This window comes from Glossina fuscipes, unplaced genomic scaffold (genome assembly GCF_014805625.2).
Source record: "Glossina fuscipes isolate IAEA_lab_2018 unplaced genomic scaffold, Yale_Gfus_2 0, whole genome shotgun sequence".
NCBI lineage: Eukaryota > Metazoa > Arthropoda > Insecta > Diptera > Glossinidae > Glossina > Glossina fuscipes.
Genome location: NW_023998414.1, coordinates 36,767,208 through 36,775,242, shown reverse-complemented (window position 1 = coordinate 36,775,242; position 8,035 = coordinate 36,767,208).

Below are 8,035 nucleotides of genomic sequence, written 5' to 3'. Positions count from 1 at the left end.
AGCCATAACACAATAACTTTGGGATCAAAACAAAATTCGTATAAAATTTACGGCGACGATATATATCCATCCAATACAGGTATACGAGGACTTTAAGTGCGTCTAACTATGTGTTGCGTGATATAAAGAAAACAATTTTACAATTGAGTTTCCCGCGTGAAGCAGTTAAGTTTTCCTAAATAAAACACCTTGATTGCCCTTCGCCATCCCCATCCCCCTCCCGCACCGTGTGTGTGTGTATGTATGTATCTACATATGTATATGTATGCGTGTTTGTGATGAAGTTACTGATAATAGTTGATGTGTTGTTGCATTTTACCCGTTCATATGTGTATATAGGGAAGGATTTGTGCGTAGATATGTGCACATGTATGTATGAATATATGTGCGTATATGCAAATTCTAAAAGCGTTACGTATTTTTCAATTGCAATTTCCGCAACTTAAGTGCACTTTTCTATGTATGGGTGTGCATAGGTGTGTGCTATATAAATATATATATATATATATATATATGTGTGTGTGTGCGTGTGTGCGTGTGTAGATATATTTACTAGATAGTAGGTAAATACAGTTAAGTACAAATATGTGTGTGTGTGTGTGTGTGTGTGTGTGTGCGGATGTGAGTGCGTATCTGAGCGCGTCAGTTTTTGTTCAATTGGGCGTTCATGTGCTTATGTTGGCGGGCAGGATGGGCTGCTATATGTAGGTGCGAGCATGCAAATGCTTTTATTGACTGACTGCACAAAAACAACTAAATTATGCAAAGCACACTATTTAACTCAGCTCAGCTCAGCTCACGCGATTGCCTCTGCGACTATGCGCTGTGTTTTTCTTATTGCTTGGTGCTCAAATAAACAAACCATACAAATAAAAAACAACAAAAAAAAAGAAGAAGAAAATGTTCATGTTTTCCGTGAATGTGTGTATGAGTGTAAATCCGTTGAAGACTGAGCCATTTAGTCAAGTCGCGTGTTAACAGGCTTTTAAGCGCGTACTTGGGTGCTTTCTAAAGGCTTTTTCCCCACACAACAATCAACCGCGCCGAAATGTAAGACAAAAAAAAAAAAAAAGGAAAAAAAAATGTTTGAAACGGAGGAAAGAAATTTAATCTCAACGAAATTAAAAGTGATTTTGAACCTGAAATGGTTTTTTCCACTTTTGTGCACAGCGTGCATTTCATTCATGTAACTCGAGGTATAGGTGCAAAGCAATGGCATCAAGTGAAGTGGAACTAACCGCTAGCCAACACAACAAATTTTTTGTAATAAGCACACATACGTTGTCAAACATACAAAAGCACACACAAAAGCAAACACAAACATCAATTTACGGAAATGTTTGACTTGTGTCTTTTGTAGAAAAGTTTTTAGAAAGTAATGCATTAAATAAATGTAAGCCTCCTTTTTTTTTTTTTTCTTTCGCTTTTTGTTATTTTTGTTGTTGTTGTGAAAGCAAAAATTACTAGAAAACTAAAAACCAACAGTACACACATACGTACACACATTATTATTTAACAAGTAATAAACATAGTCGGCCTTTTATGGACTAAGGAAGCATTCGTTTTTATATCTTATCTTTGTTAGCCGTGCAACCAGTCCGTCAGTCATATAGGCAAATGCGATGGATAAATAACTGATTTGAGTTATGAACACTAATGCATTTTGATTTACAAGCTGTTGCAAGAAAGAAAGAAAGAAAGAAAGCAAAAAAAAAAAATTAATGACATTTGATAAAGTCCGAAAAGATTTCGCTGGATTCAGTGAAATCGTTTCAACAGTTAACTATCCCGGGGAACAGAATTAACTAATTAATTAATTCATTGAAATAAGTCTCGTTCCTCTCGAAACTTTTCAATCAACTTTTTCAGAAAAAATTAGTTAAATAAAATTTCCGATTTTTTTTTTTGTATCCCCTAGGCCAGCATATCGAGCAAACTTTCTTCATCATATTAGATCGGGGGAAGAAAAAAAAATCGTAGTGTTTTCATTGATTTTCGCTTTTCTTACCGAAAATTTAAAATTACAACAACAACAATATTATCGAAGCAAATATTTGGCAAATTTTCTGATAAAACTATTACGCAGCATTCTGGCAACATTTCTGGAATCTTGAGTGGGCACAAGACTAAACCAAATAACTTTTATAGCCATCTTTTGAAGTCGTTCGTCTCCTCCATATATTTCTCTTAGCTACGCAATCCGACATAATTGAGATTTTTTCTTTTCTTTACCATATATTTGTAAATTTTTTTTTGTTTGCAAATAGACTGCAGTTCTATGCCATCGTAGAAGTATGTGAAACATTGTTTTTGCATTGCCTGGCCGAAATGCGTGCATACTATTCGATTTCTAAATGTGAAAGGAAATATTAAAATGATCACATCATCAGTTATTGAATGCAGAGTTAAGTTACAGACTAGGTAGGTGGCCCAAAATTTTTATGTTTCGTTTTTCGTCAACAGATGCGATTTCGAAAACCCCGGGCCGGGCCGATTGCGTATAATTTTTTAATTAAATTAAATTTAAAAAAAATGCATTCTTTTTTTTTTTTTTTTTTTTTTTTATTGACACTAAAATTAGAACAGAACAGAATTGTGGTAAAAAAACAAGTCTTAATTATACAATGTAAACATTTTTTTTTCTCTTTAAGCAGGCACATGTATTGGACTCAGTCATTTTTTCAAATTAGAAATCACTTGTGTTTTTTTTTTTTTTCCTAATTGTAAACAACATAGGGGCGCCGCATAGTCTAGTGGTTAGTCTAGTGTTCGGCTCTTAGAGGGCAGTGGAGAGCGCAGATTCAATTGTCGGCGCGGGTGAAGTACGTCCTGCACTTTACTTCATATAACATAAAAAGAATTAGTTAGTACAGTGTAGAGTACAAGCGGCTTTTGCAATTAAGCTCTGAATGTTATTATCAAGGGCATTGTCCATTTTTTCCTTTTCAGGGTCTATGTTTTAATCAATAACCTGATTTGCCGCCCGTGCTTTTTTACAGTTTTTCCTCGTTTCTTTTCACATCGTATGAAGGATGAGAACTTTATTCTATGCAGACAAATATTATCACAAATGGCGATTGTCGAGTGAAAGAGATCTGATCATGATAAAGGAAGCTGATCATGATAAAGATATTTCGCCGCCTACGAAACGTTATCACGAACGCTGTAAATGTGGTAAACTGACTTTTGGAAAATGAAAAATAATACGACATTCGATGAATGCCGGGCTTGGTCTTTTACAAAACATAACCTATGTTCAGTATGCCTTTTACAAGTTACGAATAAAATGACCTGCAAGGTTTTTTGATATGCAAAATAAGAAACGGCCCAAGTAGTCAGTACCTGCAAATAAGAAATCCTTATCTCATTCACATTACTGTCACTTTAATGCGGATCGAAAGTGACAAGTGCTTTTAGCAGAGCGATCAGACGGTGTTAAGTTTGCCATATATACATATATAAAAAAATCATTCATTCATTCATTTAATTAATCGACTATATCTTGAACATGTCAACGTTTACGATCCCAACTTTATTCGGTGAAACTGTTGTTCTTTTATGATTACTCGATTTATGCTCGATCGTCCTTAGTGACTGGACGGGAAATTTGCCTAACGAGAGCTGAATTTCATATTAGACAGAGGTCTTATCTTCAGTTAGTACATTGCTCAATTAACCATCCAATTCGGCATCATGCCCATGAAGCTAAGAGAGAGGTTTTTAAATAGCTCTCAACGAAATTTTCCACGATTCAAACAAATTATACTTCGGTGGTGTATTAGATTTTGTTCCTAGATCGTTGCTTTAAAAATTTTCAATCAACCTTTCTAAAAACTTGATGGATGACTAGGTACATATTTAGCACTTGGTCCCCTTTGACTTCATCTATTGATTTGTTCTCAAAATTTCTTTCGCAAGTATATCTGTAGTACACGTGCAGCACACAAAGAAAAAGAAAACAATAATACCTTGCTAAAGATCGCTGATCATTTGAAAGAAGTTTGGGGAATTCAGGCTATTGCAAAATTTGAGTGTGCCCCGTTTGTGCGATGAAAGCTTAAGTACACAAGTGTCAGAACGACGACCAGGTGCTTTCTTATGGTAAAGGTGGTTGAGTGATCTGGCCACCATAGATTTTCATTGTTGACGTTGCTTACTGCCAAGTGCCCAAGCCCACTATTATTTCTTAGATCTGTCATAATCTCTTCTAGTTAATCACTTCATGCCATAGACCCTAGTAAAAAAGAAGTCCCATTAATACACCGTTTAACTTCGGTATGCGAAGATTCTTGGCGCCGGAGAATTTTGCAGATAAAAATTTAATCGATTGAATTGTTTTTTGCCCGATCACTTTGTACTCAAACGTCAAATTTCTTATCAAACCAAAAGTTTTTATCACTTTCGTTTTTCGTTCGTTTCCTTAAACGCTTTATTACTCTTTCGTATCGCATGCTCGTTCACAGGTCCCTATTATTTCTATTAATATTAACTGTCGATTTTATTCGACTTTCAGACTATCCGAGCTATCGTTCATTTCTTCGATAAGTGACATCATAAAGTGTCCTGTCTTCGCCCACTACTTTTTATTATGATGCATTTCTTCGTCATAATGACGTAACGAGGCCTATAAAGTAAAGTCAGTTCAAAGTCAGTTTCAAATGTCCTTTGATTGTAGGATTTTCAAATCTTTTTCCATATCAGTTAAACGTTACCTGTTTCCATATACTCAGCGATCAATTAACTAATTTTAGCTTGTTAATATACTTACACCGCTGGTTTATGGTGAAACGTTCAATAATATTCTGAGGCGCAATTTATTGACGACTGACGACTGTACATGCTCAAGATCAGCATCGAAGTGGATGCAAGTTTTTTTTTTTTTTTGTTTAACTGATTATTAGCGAAAAAGAAACAAGTGATTTTCATCAATAATCAAAATAGTCAAGTTGCATATGTTATAATAGCTTGTTTCTTTGCACTCGATAGTGCAGACATTTTTTATTTTTTTTTTTGTATTATTATTAAGGAGGAAATATATGGGTGTTTGTGTATGTACTGATATGGAAAGAGAAACTAGTTTCAAATTCCTTTTCAAAATTTCTGTTATTTATGTAATTCAGTTGAAGGAAGTTTGAAACTTAATTATACACTTATACAGATAAATATACAGATATATATATATATATCTATACATATATATTCCCACATATTGTCGAGAAAAATTACAAAAATGGTTTTCTAAGTTAGTTTATGAGAGTTTATTTACAAAGAGAACTCAATGCATTCGAGCAGATGATGTAATATGCGTTTCTTATATAAATATGTATATATATATATATATATATATATATATATATATATAAATATGTGAATATGTAACAAGTTGAGCTTTAATAATAATATCTAATATGGGTTTTTCCTCGTTTGATTTTCTTAAGCAATTTTTATATTTAAAATTTAAGACAAGTTATGCGCACTGAATGGGGTAAACTATTTTAAAGAATGTGTGAATATTTGTTTGAGTTTGTTCGTTGTTTTTTTTTTTTTTTTTTTTTTTTAATGACTGTAATTTAAGAGTATGTTCGTTGTTTAATTGAAGGATGTGAATATCGATTACTTCCTTCGCATAATATATAATCGTAAGTGGTTATTTCATCTTTCATTCAGTCCCCTTGACCGATAAAAATGCTGTACATTTTCTAAGAAAAAAACAAAACAATGATATCGGTAATATCAACATTATACAATTTTTTCTCAATCATATTTAATTTGATAATATTTATTAAAATCATAACTTTTCATTTTGCTTATATGTGTCCCCAATATACATATACATGTATATGGAAACAATTTGCGATATACTCATAGATTGCTAACGTAATTACCTTTCTTTGTTGACTCTTGACTTAATTAACTTTATCAATGAAATTTTGACTAAAAACATATAGATATGTCCGTTATATGCCTATGAAGTATATAATATATTGTAAATTTATATTTATTATTTATATTACATTTATAAAATCTAGATTATAAGTTTATATTCATTTTTCATTTTATATATGAAATGCATAAAAAGTCTCATTAAATAATTATTATTCAAGATCGATTAAAATGGGACATGGTTTCCATTTAAAAATCCCGACTTAACCATGTCTACGATCTTTCCATTCCGTTATTTTTAATTTAATATCACGCAATAGAACAATTGGCAGATGGCGAGATTCTCTTGAAGCATCAATTTCACGACACAACATATTAAGCATTGCCCAATAGTGCTTCTTCGTCTTCTTCAAATCAGCACTTTCGAAGGACTGTGACGTTGCGATTGATGGTTTTTTTGCCAATGGAATTTTCTTAACTCTAATCAGATTAATTAGTTTCATCATGCAGAGAAATTTTATCCAAAATATTCGGAAGCGCACAGCGAAAGAGGAAAGCTCTGAAAATCTTTTAAGTTTTATTTATCCAAAGGTCATTGCAATGACAATGATTGCATTTTGAGATCTCTTGCTGAAAAACTCTTCACAGCAATGATACTTGATTAGGGTGAAAGAAATATTAATTATCATGGCATACGTTACGGAATATACGATATTTAGAACCATATTTTCATACGATTAACACAATACTCAATAAGTTCGAAGGATGACACGTAGCCGTATGACGACTATTGACAAAATCAATATGATTTCTAGATAAGATCAGCTTCCAAACGAAATGTATTAAATTCCTTGACAATACAACCATTAGTTTACAGTTTAATTACAGTTACTCTAGTGTGTCTCGCTATGAAAATGATGCAACGTCGTGAAAATGATGCAACAGTACCGTCATTGAAACAACTGTAACATGTATACTAATCATTTGTCAACAATGGCGATATCTATATTTCATCGTAAGCTTTATGGAGTAATATGTTATTTATGCTTGTTGGGTTCAGTAGAATTCTTCCCAAATTCTTGTACCCAATTACTTGGAGAAAAATTTAGAAATTTAGCTCAACCGCATTATACCACATGGGTATAAAAATAACGTTAAAATACCATAGGGAAACTTGCAATACATATTCGACATTAGTAGAGGCAAGCTAGAAGCGTTACTCGGATTCAGTGAAGATAAAATAAATTAAAGGGAATGTATACATTCTGCAAGGTCTACGATTCGTTGCACGAATTTTAATTCCTTAAGTTAAACAACTCAGAAAGCGATATTCGCCAAAGTCATTCCTTTTCGCAAAGAGGTTTCTTTTATTAGTTATGGTCTGACCTGTTAACAGACGCATAGATCAATAGCGCAAATATGACTCAAAATGTAATGCTGCTCTAGAATACCTATGAAAGAGAGCAGTATTATCATAATCGCAAGTCAATTTGTTGCAGTGATGTTTGCTAAACAGCTGCAGTACTCTTCTTACATACAAGACTTACGCCAAAGCTATTAGTTGCATTTAAGTAAGATTATGAAGCCATAGAACAATTGAAATTGAAAAATCTGCCTGCCGGATACATTTTCACAAAAATCGAAGATCAAACCTTACTGCCTGGCAAGGCCAACTATTAAAATACCCTACATCGATCTTCAACTGTCATCATCATAAAATATTAAAAATTATACTTTGTTACCATGAGAAATGGACTAATGCGATCTAATCCTACCAGACTTCATTTAAATATTTTGGATTAATTTTCATCATCATAGTACACTAAAAGTTAGATTGGGTGGCTTATATTATTTAGGGATCAAAAGCATTTGTCTTACCATATCCAAGTTTTCCGCCCAGACGTTATTATACTTACCATCAAAGTAGGGAGGTACACTCCTTTTGTTAAAACCTTTTGTCAAACACCCAAAGGAAAGAATTCTAGAAATCTCTAATATATATATTAATAGTCAGTATCCTGCTGCGATTTTTTTATATAAGTAGACGACGAGTAAAAAAGTTTGTCATGCTATAGTCGAATAGAAATTTCGTATTTGCTTTTTTAAAAAAAAAAAAAAAAAAAAAAAAAAACAAGACAAGATATCAGACTAG